Genomic DNA, 16,302 nt, shown 5'->3' on the forward strand with positions numbered 1-16,302 from the left:
TCTGTTTCCCTCATTATGAAATAAGAATGGTTGTCAGCAGCTAATTGCCTTTGATTTTCCTTTGGAGTAGAACATAGCTACATATACAATCGTGACTGAATCAGCCTCTGTCCCTGCTCCAATTTGGACTATGGAAACATTATCTTCTGATTCATTTTCTGAGTTAATTATTTTAACCTAGGTGTCAGCCCTTCTTCATTCACAAATCAGGAAAGAAAACCACCAGACTCCATTTGTTGAAATCAAGTGTACTTTTACTAATTATAGATGAATAGAAGCGAAGCTAAGATAAGTCTGATTATTTAGGCGCGAAAGCGAATAATATATTGTATAATTCATTCCCCTCCCCTTGGCATCCCGTATACAGTCCAATCATAATTCTCCCAAATGTCAGGTGTGAGATAACGTCGAAAGGCATCGCCAGGATGGAATGCTGGTCTGTTGGCCTTGGCGGGAAACACTCCTCCTCCACATGCGCAGTAAGGTGGTCAGTTCAAAATCTAGAATCTTCTTCCAGCACAACAATGATTCCCCTCCCAAATACCATGCCCCCCCTCCCCGTTTCAATGGCAGCCGAAGCAGTAGTAAAGCGGAGGCTGACACTAGGATAATCCTAATCTGTGGGAGGGGGGGTTAGATTAAACAATTTAGGAAATCCATGTGATGTTCCTGCTGTATAATCATTCTTGGTATATCCCTTCCCTGCTGACTGATAATGTGCTGAAAAGAGATGTTATCAAAGAGGAGAAAAGAATTCTTATTGCTAATAACGAATGGCAAACTCAAAATTCATATAACATTGTTTGGATTAAATGGTGGGTTTCCTTCTAAAGAAGCCATCTCTTAATCTGCCTTCTGAGACAACTAGCATCTAATGTCCCATCTTCTGTTCCTTTAAGACTCACTGCAGTTAGAATTCAGGTCTGGATGTGGGACTGATAGAGTACTGGTTCAGAGGTGATATTCAGCAGGTTCTGACCAGTTCTGGAGAACCAGTAGCAGAAATTTTGAGTAGTTTGGAGAACTGGTAAATACCACCTTTGACTGGCCCAGCACCCATCTATTCTCTGCCTCCTGAATCCCAGCTGATTGGGAGGAAATTGAGATTTTGCAGTAAATTTCCCCTGAAGTGGGAGGGAATGGAGATTTTACAGTATCCTTCCACCTACCATGCCCACCAAACCATGCCACACCCACCAAGCCACCCTCACAGAACCGGTAGTAAAAAAAATTGAATTCCACCACTGTACTGGTTGCCTTTGGGGTGACCTTTTTGTTGGGACTTGGATGAATGGAAGGAACCAATCCTGGTCTTTTAAACCTTTTCATTCCCCTCACTACCACCAGCCATGACATCTCTGTGAACAGCCTACAAGGGTTTGAGCTTGGGGACCCTGAATTGCAATGATTCTGGGTTGTTGTTTTTCTAAAGGGATCAGTTCCAGTTTGTTATGCACATAGTGACCTTTGATAGGGCTTGGTTTCCACTCCCCTGGGCTGCTTAACATTGATATGAAGCTTCTGGAGATCTTCTGTCATTTGTGGGGGCGAGATTTTAATACATTAATGATACCCAGTTGTATGTCTGCATCCCAGACCAGAGATGCTGTGTAGAGATGCTAACCTAATGCCTGGAAAGTATAAGAATCTGGAAGGGTCAAAAGAAGCACAGATTGAATCCTTGCAAGGCGCAATTGCTTTTTGTTGATGATCGGTTTGCCTTGGTCCCAGCTCCATCTTTTTCTTTGAAAGGGATTGCAGTGCACACTTTCTGAAAGTGAAGATTCGTGAGTTGGGGGCAGGTAAGAGGTTTTCATTAGAGGCAGCAAATTTGATGGCCTGTTCTGTACCAACTCAAAAATGGGAGATAACATTTTAACCCAGCGTGTTGAAAACCCTTTAAGGATATTTACAAGGTGATATAAATTCTGATTTACATGTGAGAATTCAAGGAATTAAAATAGCATAGAAATATATGAATATAGAAATATATTCAGCAATCTTATAGAATAAGATTTCTAGAGATAATTTAATCCAGACCTGGACATTATATACTCCTTTGATTGTCCCTATGTAACCCATATGGATAGCTTTTATTTTGAAGGCGGATGCTATTTTTAAAAATTTACTTATGTCCGTGCGTGCACGTCTAGGTACTTCCACAGCCCTATTGGTTCAGCCCTCCATAACAGTCCCAGTTTCTTCTGTGCTCCTTTTGGAAAATTAAATGCCCACCCTTGATCTTCTAATCCAACCTAAGGTCCAGTGCAGAAATCTACTACTATAGCATGTTCCACTGCTTTAGAGTCATTTACTCCATGTTGGACTGTAAATAGCCTTTATATATTCAAGGGTGAGTATATGAATTTTGCTGTGAGTCTACGTTGTGGACCTTTTGATGAACTCTCATTATCATTTATCTCCAAAGTAGATCTCCTGCTAGTACCACATAAGTATTTGGTTTTGCTTCCCTCCCCCCACCCCCTCCTCCTGTTCTAATTCATATTCCTCTAAGCCAGCTGCTAAGCACAGGAGGGAAAAAAGGGAGTTCCCATTCTGAAAATACAAGCTGGACAGTATCAAGTATACATCATATGCTGCTTGGGGCACAAAAACATAAAGATTAGCTTTTAATAGATTTGAAGAGCTTCTCTTTGCTAAACATTTTTGAGAGGGTGATAAAAAGGGCTGAATTGAAAGTAATTCAGTCAAAGATATCCCTGTACTTGTTAGTTGTGTGACCTTTCAGATTTTGACAAACACAAATAAACACGATTAAAATATCACCCCAGCCCTAGGATGTAATAACAAGCTTGTTGCCCATAATGACTATAATCAAGAGGGAACTAAAACGGCATTCTGTCTCTCTACCAAAATCCCTGAAGGGATTGGGATGTTCATGGATAGTAAATCATAAGAAACTAAGCAAATCTGAATTGCAATAGTATTTAAAATCCATCATTGCCACTGATTAGAATTCAGCCCAGGACTATGCATGATGTTGAGAGCATGAACCCTTTTCCTGAGCTCCTCGGGTGTGATTGCTGAGGCCCAGTAACAAACCCCTGAATGTCACTTCCCAATAGAATGACAGATCTCTGATATGCAAAGGTTTACAGCAGAGCAATTAAGCTGTTTAGATTTTTACGACAGCGTTTGAGCTCTGTGCAACCACCAGAAAGGGGCCGGAGAAAGGCCAGTGATGGATTGGCCAATCCTCACTGGAAAATATACCCTGTAATCTAGCTGAGTCAATGCCTTATGAATTGCATTGTGATTATTGGTTGTTAATCCCCTCCTCGTTTTGCTGGTTCTCTTCCCCACCCCCACCCCCTTGATGACTAAAAAAAAGAAAAAGGAAAAAAACCCGGCATGGCTGCCACATTGTTGAGGACACGAGCCTTGGATGCAGATGGAAAAGTTCAGCCCTTGCAATCTGCTCTGCGTAAGGCCGGCCGTGAAAGAGGGCTGCAGCTAGGCCGCCTGTCAGCAGGGGACAGAACTGGGGGCCATATGCCTCTCTTCTTCTCCCTTCTGTCGCCAAGTCTGCTGCCTCGTCCTTCTGTCAAGGGACACTTTAATGATGAACATGTTTTAAACAGTTTTGTTTACCTAGCAGCGGCCTTAATTAGACACCTTAAAGCAGATTTTTTTTTAAGCTTGGATTTGTGCCTGTGAGAGTGAGAACCACTCAGCGTCTGGTTCCCTCCCTCAGTTTTGCTTCCTCCAATGCAACAAACTATTTCTCATTTTCTTTTTCAGAGTGTCAGGAAGTATTTATGGCAACAAATTACACAGCGCGGCACAACACTGAGCAGAAGACACCCTAGCGCCATCCGTTTCTCGCACACATACACACACATAGAGAGACAGACACACACATGGGTGGGGGGGGATGTGTTATTCTCAGAGTATCAGGATGCGGACAGAAAAGGTTGCCTTTGAATTCAGTGGCTTGGTTGAGGGAAATGGACATAGGATGATAATTAGAGATGTATAGTATAAATGGATTTGTTCTACAGAACAACAAGTCCCAGCAAAACAGCAACAATTATGTATTTTATTATGTACCACTCTTCACTAATTTCACTAATGACTAAAAGAAAAAAGGGAATGCATACTACTTTCTAATGTGTCAGCCTCTGCTTTGCTGCTGCTTCGGCTGCCATTGAAATGGGGAGGGGGGCATGGTATTTGGGAAGGGAATCATTATGTGCTGGAGGAAGATTCTAGACGCTGATCTGACCATCTTACTGTGCATGTGGAGGAAGGGAGTTTCCCGCCAAGGTTAACTGTCCGGCATTCCATCCTGGTGATGTCTTTTGAAGTTATCTCCCACCTGACAGTTGGGTGCATTATAATTGGACTATGGACTGGGGTGCCAAGGGGAGGGGATTAAATTATACATGATATTCTTTGCTTTCGCGCCTAATTAACCAGATTGATCTTAGCTTCGCAACTGTTCATTTGTAATTAGTAAAAGTACACTTAATTTCAAACAAATGGAGTTGAGTGATTTCTTTCCTGATTATTAAATGAAGTCGCACCTGACACTAATGCAATATATTTGTATGATTTTAGTTCTTGATGAAAGGAAAACTTTAAATAATAATGTTGAATTTGAATGGAATGATGAATTTTTCCACATTGATAAAAAAATTATGGTTTTCCTAAGTTTGTTCTCCCTCTCCCTCCATCCCTCCCTCCTTCCCTCCCTCCTTCCCTCCCTCCTTCCCTCCCTCCCTCCCTCTGTGTGTGTGTGTGTGTGTTTACAACTATCCAATAACCTATCCTTCATGTAGTTAATATAGTGAATAATATTTTAATATTGTTTTGCTGAATAAAACAGTATCACTTACATATTAACACTTTACATATATCTCCAAAAGCAAATGCCGTATCTTTATGTTCTCTGTGATATAAGTGTAGAAAACTTTTGTTTCTGTAATTTCATCGGAAACATGACAGAAAAACAGTGTTTAAATCCCCGGGGTATCTGGCTGCCTTTAAAATGCCACAGCAGGCAACCAGTGTTGGGAGGGGGGGAAGGGCAGGCGGGGATTGTCATTTCATTTATCGAAGAAGCAGACTGTACATTTCAGGAAAGAATCTCTCCGTCTGTTAACTCATAAAGCAGACTGTAGTACAATAATATTAAAGTCTTTAATTTGTTTTTCATGATTTTGGGTGGTTTGTTAGTTATTTTAAATATCAAAACAAAACAATTCAGTTTTATGCTTATGGGGGGGTGTTGTTTCTGTGAAGCACTTATTTTGGCTGTCATACACTGGCCCGCTGCCAGAGTGAATATGTGTCAGCTGGGACAGGGGAAACGTTTGTTAAGTGGGCTTGTTTAATTCCAAGTACATAAAAAGGGCTCCACATATTTTCTTATCCCTGGAAAGGAAAGAGATACCATGTTTTCTCAAAAGTAAGAGAGTCTTATTTTCTTTTAACTCCAGAAATAAGCACTTGGGCTTGTTTTCAAGGAGATCTTTTCGGGGAGGTCACCTCCTAGCTGCTGCTGTGTTGCAATATTTTTGGGAGGGCTTATTTTTAGGAAAGGGCATATTTTAGGGCATGCACTCAAAGGCCCAATTGGGCTTATTATCTGGGGAGGTCTTATTTTGGGGAAACTTGCTCTACAAAGAGGTATATACACAGGAAAATTGAGGTGGAACATTTCCTGATAATTTTTCTCAAGAAAATAGCACAAACCCTTAGCAATACATTGTTTCGCAAAATTATTTAGCAGCATAATAAATTAATCTAAGTTGTATCTGCCAAATGAAATGAGCAGAATTCTAGATAAATCTAAAATTAAGGTTAGGACTATATTTCTTAGATGACAGTATCTAGGAAACCAGTACTGATGGACATTCTTTTTCAATTAAAATAAGCATATTAAAAATGTTAGCAACATAGTTTCTAAATAACATAAAGGGCATGCCATCATGTACTCATCTTAAATGGTTTGGACAGATTTTTTTTATTATTCTAGTTTAGAAATAATTGCCAGATATATCTCTGAATTTGTAAAGCTTTTCCATTTAAATTGCTTATTTCTCCTACTCCGCTATTTCACGTAATTTGTTACTAACATTTAAAAACATATATGTGTGTCTGTGTTTATTGATTGATTATACGCGATCAAGGTAGTCAGCTGTTGATGACCGCATATAAAGATCTTCTCCTAGATGAATGTCTACACATAAAGCAAAGCCGTATTTAGGGATTACAAAATTATCAAATTTATTTTATTCACTACAAGAAATAGGTTCCTCTGATGTAATTAAGTGTACAATTGCCATCCTCTAATGGATTTTTAAGGAGGAGGCAGGGGAGAAAAGAATATTGTATTGTATTCCAAAAATGTTGCTTTTAGTTTACAATCCTCCCATTTCTCTCTAATACTTTCATTTTTTTTCTTAATAGAGAAACTTAGCATCTTGATTAACTGCATGTTCTGGAATCATCAAAGCATCATTCTGTTGCAATGAAAATAACAAAGATGGGATTTATGTTGTTCAACAATGACTGAGTTATGCTAGTGAGAAGATGCTATCCATCACTAATGAGGATTCTGCAGAATGAAAGAACAGCAGCTATCCAATGCTTCTAGGATGGAAAATATCCCAAGCTAAACTAATTTTCAATTACTTTGATTACTCTTTAGTTCAAAATTTTGTGGAAAGTCCACAACACTAGATCGACTGGGCACACTTCAGGTTTCATGAAACTGGGCACCAAGCAAAGCTGTGTGAGCACTCATGCAGACATATACCCTGTTTCCCTGAAAACAAGACCTCTCAGAATAATAAGCCCAATCAGGATTTTGAGCGCATCTGCTAAAATAAGCCCTCCCAGAAAATAACCTCCCCTCCGAAAATATTTCAACACAGAAGCAGCCATGAGGTGACCACACTCGCCTCCTCCTGCTCTTCAAAAATAATAAGATCTCCCCTAAAATAAGGCCAAGCGCTTATTTTGGGGGTCAAAAGAAAATATGGTAGATCAAAGTATAAGTCAGGTTTCAAAATAAACGTTTAAGCAAAAAAGACTCATGCAATGATTAACATAGAAGTTAAACTTCTGGAATCAACACTTTACTACCCAACTTTCTGGAGTGTGTGTTTAATAAACATTGGTATGTTCAAGAACTTAGAAATGTACCAGGGGAAGTCACTTTGCATGAATGATATAAGTGGTCAGATAATCCACAAATTTTCAGCCAATTTTGTATTAGGCAATTCATTAGGGGATTGTGCAGATTTGCATAATACTCAAGTGAAAGAGACCTGCTCTAAATCAGGGCTTGGCAACGTTTTTTTCTGCCATGGATCATATTTCCCCAGAGTCAATCAGTTTGGAGGTGATATCTTGAGACTGGAGAGAGCGATGGTGAGCAACCAAGAATCTATGCATTGTCACCTTCCCCAACACAAAAATGAAGCTCCATTTGAAGGCACCAATGTCCCCACTCTAGTGGTAGTGAAATAATGAGTAGTTGCATCTGGATATTACAGATGAACAAATAAGGAAATACACTAAGAACAAAATAAAACAAATCTCTTACTCTCCTCCAAGTCCCCTGTTATCTTTCCCATCATCATCTTCAGCCATCTACATACTCTCAATTAACCCACTTTTCCTTTTTCAGAAGCAGCTGGCACACTTCAAAACAAAGTGCCCAGCTGCAGTTAACTTCCATTTTATTTTGAAAGAATGCCTCTGGAGTGTAAGGCATAAGACTTTGTTTCTTGACTTGAATATTCTAGTAAACTAGATACTGTATATCTTTCACCTACTGTCATTTTGCCCAATAAATTTCATTACTTTTTGTTAGTTGGGGGAGGGTTGGTTGATTTAAAATGTGAATATTTTCATGTCTATTGAATATTCAATATATTATCATGAGAAGAAAAAGGGATCAACTGTTACCTATATACAGATATTAATGCATCTCAAAGTCCAGGTCAACTTTCCCAAATATGTCATGTATATCTTGAAGAATGTAAGGAAAAAAGTGAACCTTGATATATCATTGGCCAATGGTCATAACATTTAACACACACCTGCAAGAATCATCTTCTGAAATCCCACTGGCAAGAAAGTTGGGAACACTACACAAAAGTACTTCCAAAATCCTATCACTTAGGCATCTCAGGCAAAAAGGGCCAACACAATTAGCATCTTTCAGTTCTGCAGTCTAGTTGCCAATCCATTCATCAAAATGATCAAATAATTTAATTTCATAAACTGTTCTGAAGCCAAGTTGAAATGGATCTAGACAATCCATGTTACCCAGAAATTCCTATTACAGAGAGGTCATCACAGCACTTTGATCAAGAATGAAATATTAGAGATGGACTAGGACTTATTCAATATTGTAGGATTCAAGGAGATTTAAAATAACCACAGCTTAGTCAATGTTTCTTTACAAAATGAAGAAATCATATTTAATTGCATAGCGATGTTTACCATTAGATTTATTTTCCTAACTAAATGTAACTCGACCCTTCTTTTGGAACTTTCATGCTTTGCCTACATTTGCGCTCTTAATTAAGTTGTGCTGATTTTCAAATTGTTTTTATTGACTGCTGGTTGTCTTGAGAGCATATTACAACAGGACAGCCTATACATATTTAAACAAACTAACAAACAAGACACTGCACGACACATTAAATGGCAAAACCAACACATTAATTGGTGTTAACCACTGAATTAACACCACTTGGTGCGACCATCATTGGCTGCTAAATCAACCACTTAGAGTAAACAGATCTCAAAGTAACAGAAGTTGCCTTATCAGTTGGACTTTATTTTGCCTTTCAACAATCCACTGGACTGTTAACTTAAAGTTTACATCCTTCTGCACAAAAATTAATTTCTATTTCACAAGTTCCAGTCAGATATTGTGGCTAATAAAATCAAGAATGTAAATACTATTAAATACAAAACAGCCTGCAGCATAACTGTTTCCAAGCAAATTACAGATGATATCAAGCCATTCCTTGTACAAAAACTATATTTTTTTCCAAGACAATGTAGTTCCCTGTACCTTAAAATTTTATTAGGCTAAGAATTTCATTCACCATATGTTATAGTATGAAACTAGCTGCAATTGAACAAACAACTTTCTGATATATAAGTGAATGATAACCTGATTTTAAATGTGTTTATCTAATGAGATAGTAACCTTAATTTACAGCAAATATAAAAACTCCCATTGTTACACTTGGTGCACCTTTTTGGCTAGAAAGGGTGATGCACTGAGATATGCTAATGGATATGTCTTGGTTTTTTCCAAGTCAGTAATAAAATTTGCATGTGATATTGTGCACAGTAAACTGGGTTATTAGCTGTGAAAATGAGTCTCATAAAATTTAAATATAGGCTTAAATCATGTTAACTATCCTGTAGAATTTCTGAGAGGCTTTAAAGCATTGTGTTTTGTTTCCATAGCAGAGAGGATACAGATGTCATGGATTTTTTCTGGCGGGTGGGTATCCCAAAATGATAGTGGGTTTTTTGTGGGGGGCGGGGGAGAGTCAGAGACTCAGAACTAAACAACAAAGATCTCCATCTAACTTCAATTTACAAAAATGCTGGGCCACAGGCTAGATAAAACATAGACATAGAAATTCATATTTTAAAGATTGCTAGTGCAAATCATGGCATCTAACATAGGGGGATACTAGCAACACATTCTAGAGAGTTAGTAATCTCTGAGAAGATTATTAATCCAGTTAGTTCTGTTGGAAGAAATATCCATCTGATTCAGATCCAAGCAGGGAGAAAGACAATGGAAACCTAGATGCTGGTTGGAAAGATGGTTTAATGATGAAGCAGAAGCACATGGATTCTGGGTAGCTGACCACATGGAGTTGAGAGGGAGTGGCTTTTATACCTTCTCTTGGGCTTTGCACTTGAACTTCCTGTTCCTGTGCAAGAACATGCATTCTATTGGCTGTTGTAGGGATCATAGCTGGCTCTGTAGGTTGTCTGAGCTAAGTTTGGTTGAAGTTTGGAGGGTGATGCAATAGCACTTAGACTTATATACCGCTTCATAGCGCTTTTACAGCCCTCACTAAGCGGTTTACAGAGTCAGCATATTGACCCCAACAATCTGGGTCCTTAGGAGATTGTGCAATGTGGTGAGATTGTGCAATGTGGTAATGGGTTAATCCAATTATGTCCTGAAGGGTCATGTCTTAATCCCATCATCCTGGAGCTGAAGGTCTTTTGTTTTGTATATAGGCTTGCCCAGTCTTTCTTAATGGGCACCAAACATCTGCTGGAGGGAGAGAGCTGGTGCTCTGAGTTTCTGTCTCCATTAATATTTTAGGGGAAATATTTTATCCTGCCTTTTTTAATATTCCCCAAAATATTTCATTCTTATATGAGCTTCCCACAGTTCTGTGAAAACAACAATTCATTTATCTTGTATTTGTTGTGTCTACAGTATATTTGATCATCCACTCAGTTGTTCCTTGACTTCCAGTTAAAACTACAAAAAATTAATACAAACATATCTTCGAAATCATGTGAAGTCTGGCAAAGTATATTTGTTTTCCTTGTTAGGCACCCAGAGAACTGGAATGGTAGAGAGCACCTATTCTCCCGTGAAGCTGGATTCTAGGAAAATAGCTTTGGACATGAGGTCACAACACATTGTTGTTGGCAAAATGACATCAGATGTGAAAGCAGCCTTCTGGGGAAGCAGAAAGCACAGCCTTTCTGTTACATAGCAGAACCTCTATTTTAAAACTGATTTCCTGCGTTTGATAATCATTTATGTAAGAGTTTGGGAAATTTAAAATGGAAATTCACAGATCCGGTCAGCCAATATTTAGAATCCATGGAAGATGTCACTGTGTGGGGTTATCCAAGGTTATTATGCTACCTTTTCAGTTATAGTTTGTTGGATTTGCTTTAAAGAAAAGAAAAGAAAATGAAGTTGATGTCTTATCCAATAATTTATCCATTGACTCATCCATCATAGAAATCATTGCCTTTATAGTTTCTATGAAGAATGAGGGATGGGAGATGGGGATCAGGGCTATATTTGGTCACAATGTTGTTCCAGGCTGCTCCCCAAAGGAAAAATGCAACAAAGAACTGTGGGAGCATTTTTTAGTGGAATGGAATATAATTTAAATTAATCTACCACAATCTTGTAGAATAAGTATGTTTATTAAACAATTCTTTAACTGTATAAGTCACAGATATGATTCTCCTATCTACCCTGTTGAAAATAACAGCTTGGTGATACTTTGTGAAACAGCTCTGGGAATCACAGCTATGGATCCGATGGCCAAAAAATGGCCCTAAAATATCAGTGCACAGGTAAGTCCTCATTTAACAACCAACTCATTTAGCAACCATTTGCAGTTACAATGGGAATGAAAAAATAATTGTGCAACCGGGCCTTGCATTTACCACTTCACAACTAAGTAAAGCAAAGGAAAGCTGAAGTAGGATCATAAGCTCCATAGGGGTTTCATTTAGTGACCACTTTGCTTAGCAACTGAGTTACCGATCCCAATTTTGTTCACTAATTCTGGTGTAAAGAAAGATGATCTTCAGTGCTGAAGCTTTAGGGATAAGAAAGAAATGTTGATACTCATTCAAAATGAATCTCCCCAAGCACTTGCAAGGAAGGACCATTTTAGAGGTGGTATTCAGTCGGCTCGGACCGATTCACTCAAACCAGTAGTGGAAATTGTGGATGGGCCCGCCCACCCACTCTGGCTCTGTGCCATACTATTTAGGCACATTTTTGAGGCCTGGTGCATAGGTGGAAGGGGCCCATGTGCCCTCTTTGTGCACGGTAGTAACGAAATGTGCAACCCACCACTGGACCAATTGTACAGGAATTTGAAACCCTGACAGACAAATTGTATTCTTTCAGTTTCCATTAGCATTTTCTGACCAGCAGTACCAAAGAAACTTTTGTAAGTTTCAGTCTGCAACTGTCTGATCATGTGTGAAGGCAAAACCTCCCTAAAACAAGTTTTAAGAGAAGACGAAAGAGCAGAAAGAATCATTTCAGCATCAACAACCAAAAAGAAATTGAGCAAACATTAAAGTCACTCAGTCCCAGGCTTCTTCATTACTGATTTATTTGATTCATCAAATTTATTCATCAAATTTATACTACTGCCCATCTCTCAAAAATGCAACTGTTGTCAGCATACAACAAGATATAAAACACTTAACATATAGAAACATTTTTTTAAAAAAAATTAAATACACATATTTTATTCATTGATCAAATTCATCCCATACTTTATTTATTTGTTATGAAATACATTGCATTGATAAATGATAAATATATTGCTAAATTACAAACTCTCTAAATTAGGATCTACAAGGGTTATGCTAACTGTATTGCTTTAGGAGTAGGTGGAAAGATGTATTTGTTTTTTTATTTAAATTGTGACCCTTTTTGCTCCCTGTGAACCATCCCACCCACCAACTGTCCGACCCTTCTGATTTTTCACCAACCTGGGTATGTCACATAAGGAATGTTGTTATCTTTTTCACGCAGTGTAAATGTGTTGTGTCCTTTCGACGCAGCCGGCAGGCACGGCCAGAGCCTCAGGCTCCTGATTGGCTCTGGCGCGCCAGCTGGCCAGCGGGAGAAATGCTCGCCGCCGATTGGCTACCCGCCTGACAGCTGTCAAGTATAAATAGCTGTCAGACGGGCTCCATTCGTTGTTCGTGTTCTGTATTCTGTTGACTGTTCTTCATGCAATAAAGTTGTTTAGTCACCTCAGAGCCTCGTCTTTAAAACTGGAGAGGAGGATGAGCGACACGGACCCTGTTATCGTCCCAGCCTTGGCTCCTTCTTCGGTTTTCGCTGCTTTCCACCCTGAGGCTGAATCCTGGGATGCTTTCCTTGAGCGATTCAAGGTTTTCCTTCAGGCTCATGACCTGTCTGATCTACCTGAGGGGAAGGAGACGGGGCACCTTCCTCCATTACTGTGGCCCTAAAATGTTTGCCACCGCAAGGGCTCTTTCCGCACCGACCCCGGTGCATACAATGCCTCTCGACCTCCTCCTGGCAAGGCTCAACCTGCACTATGAGCCATCGCCTTCCAAATACTCACGCCAGCAGTACTTCAGGTGCTGCATCCCAACGTGAGGGGTAATCTATTAGCCAGTACATGGCTGTGCTGAGGGCTGTCGCAATAAATTGCAAGTTCATTGACCTCGAGGATGCCCTATTGGAGCAGTTCATTTATGGACTGCTCAATATTAACCTCCATCACCGCATCTTGTCCTGCGCTGAACTCTCTATGAAAATCACGGTGGACGAAGCCCGCGCATATGAAATGGCCGGCCAGTCCACCCCTGATGTCCGGCGATTTCCTCCTTCCACGATGTCTGCGTTGCCTCACTCGGCTGTCCACTGCCAAATGATGGTCGACGACCCCTACGCTGATGCCAGCTCCTCCGTTGACCGCCTCCGGTCCCTGCACGGTCGGGATGGTGGTGTTTCAAAGTTTCAAAGTTTAATAACATTTGTATGCCACCCAATCCCGTAGGACTCCGGGCGGCTTACAATAGAACGTAAATCAATAAAAGAAAGGAAGAAAAGAAAAAATAGATTTAAAAAACATAGATTTAAAACACACCATGCACTCCGTTCTAAGGGGGGGCTGGACCGCATTTGGGGTCAACAGTCCCAGGCCTGCCGGAACAGCCAGGTTTTAGTGGCTTTATGGAAGGCCGAGAGAGTGGGAAGGGTCTGGATCTCTGCGGGTAGATCATTCCACAGGGCCGGGGCAGCTACAGAGAAAGACCTCCCCCGAGTAGTCGCCAACCGGCATTGTCCGGTCGATGGTACCCGAAGGAGGCCCAGCCTGTGAGATCTTATAGGTCGTTGGGAGGAATGTGGCAGGAGGCGGTCCCGCAGATATTCAGGTCCCAAGCCATGTAGGGCTTTAAAGGTAATGACCAGCACCTTGAAGCGCGTTCAGAGACCGATGGGAAGCCAGTGCAGCTCGTGGAGGATAGGTGTACCTAGGTACACCCAATATTGCTCGCGTGGCTGCATTCTGGACCAATTGTAGTCTCCGAACAATCTTCAGGGGCAGCCCCAAGTAAAGCGCATTACAGTAATCAAGCCTAGAGGTGATGAGAGCATGAGTGACCATTTGAAGTGCCTCTCGGTCCAGGTAGGGCCACAACTGGTGCACCAGGCGAACCTGGGCAAAAGCCCCCCTGGTCACAGCTGACAAGTGGTATTCTAATGTCAGCTGAGAATCCAGGAGGACACCCAAGTTCACTCTGAGGGGTGAAGAGTTTCACCCCCCAGGCTAAGAGATGGAATATTTGGTCCATTCTTGGGAGGCAACATCAATAGCCACTCGGTCTTGTCTGGATTGAGTGCCAGCTTGTTTACTCCCATCCAGACCCTGACAGCCTCCAGACACTGGCACATCACTTCTACCACTTCGCTGAGTTGGCACAGGGCGGACAGATAAAGCTGGGTATCGTCCATGTATTGATGATATTTGATCCCATGCCGCCGAATGATCTCACCCAGCAGCTTCATGTAGATGTTAAATAGGAGGGGGGACAGGACCGAGCCCTGAGGCGCCCCATATTTTAGGGGCCGAGGGGTCGACCTCTGTCCTCCAACCAACACCGACTGCGACCTATCTGAGAGGTAAGAGGAGAACCACCGTAACACGGTGCCTCCCACTCCAAGTTGTCGCAGAAGGATACCATGGTCGATGGTATCGAAGGCTGCTGAGAGGTCAAGAAGCACCAGGATAGAGGAATATCCTCTATCCCTGGCCCGCCAGAGATCATCAGTCAGTGCGACCAAAGCAGTTTCGGTGGAGTAACCAGGCCTGAAACCCAACTGAAAAGGATCTAGATAATCTGCTTCATCCAAGGACCATCAGAGCTGAAAGGCCACCACCTTCTCAACAACCTTCCCTACAAAAGGGAGGTTGGAGACTGGACGGTAGTTTTTAAGAATAGCTGGATCCAGAGAAGGCTTCTTAAGGAGGGGTCTTACCACCGCGTCCTTTAAGGGCAGCGGGAAAGATCCCTCCTGTAGAGATGTATTAACAATCCTCTGGAGCCAGCCTCGTGTAACCTCCCTGCTGGTCGAAACCAGCCAGGAGGGACACGGGTCCAGTAAACAGGTGGAGGTACTCACAGCTCCCATGGCCTTGTCCACTTCCTCAGGAGTAGCAAGCTGGAACTCGCTCCAAGAAATCCGATCAAGGCCCACTCTCGGCATCTCTGCAGGTACTGTCCAAGTGGAGTCCAGGTCCGTCCGAATCTGAGCGATTTTGTCCGACAGAAACTGACCAAATTCCTCGGCTCTTCCCTGCAAGGGTTCACCCGCATCCCTCCCTTTCAGGAGGGAGCAGGTTATCCTAAACAGGGTGGCCGGGGAGGATTCTGAGGACACAATGAGAGCGGAGAAATGCGTACATTGTGCCGCCTGAATCGCCACTAGATAAGTCCTAATAAAGGCTCTTAATTGTGTTCGGTCAGATTCGGATTTACTGGTGCTCCAACATCGCTCTAGGCGTCTATTTTGGCGCTTCATCTCCCGGAGTTCCTCGGTAAACCAAGGGGCCCTCCTGGATCCACTGCTGCGGAGAAGCCGCAAAAGTGCAATCCGATCAAGAGCCCCAGCCGCCGCTCTGTTCCAAGCAGCGACCAAGGACTCCATCGGACTGTGGGCAAGGGAGTCAGGTATCTTCCCAAGCTCCGTCTGAAATCTCAAGGGATTTATCAGGTGCCTGGGGCAGAACCACTTAATCGGTTCCCCCTCCCTGCAGTGGGGGAGTAGTTTCAGAAAATCTAGCCTCAGTAGGAAGTGATCTGACCATGACAAGGTCTTTATGCCCTTCGCTTCCAGATCACATCTCCACTGCTCCGAGAGAAACACAAGGTCAAGAGTGTGTCCCGCTGCATGAGTCAGACCTTGAATTACCTGGGTCAAGTCCATGGCTGTCATGGAAGCCATGAACTCCTGCGCTCCGTCAGAGCGTTCGCCAAGAGATGGCAGGTTAAAGTCCCCCAGTACAATAAGTCTGGGGAACTCAACCGCCAGTCTGGCTACTGACTCGAGGAGCGAAGGCAGGGCTGTTGTAACGCAGCTAGGAGGAAGGTACGTTAACAACAGGGCCACTTGACCCCTCCAAGGTCCAGCTTCACCAGAAGAGACTCACACCCGACCATCTCTGGAGCAGGGATCCTACGAGGTGCTAATGATTTCCGGATGACAACTGCCACTCCCCCACCCCTTTCTGGTGTCGTGGTTGA

The sequence above is a fragment of the Thamnophis sirtalis genome, unplaced genomic scaffold, assembly GCF_051295495.1.
Source record: "Thamnophis sirtalis isolate CommonGarterSnake01/CBP01778 unplaced genomic scaffold, rThaSir2_p1.2 scaffold_6, whole genome shotgun sequence".
NCBI lineage: Eukaryota > Metazoa > Chordata > Lepidosauria > Squamata > Natricidae > Thamnophis > Thamnophis sirtalis.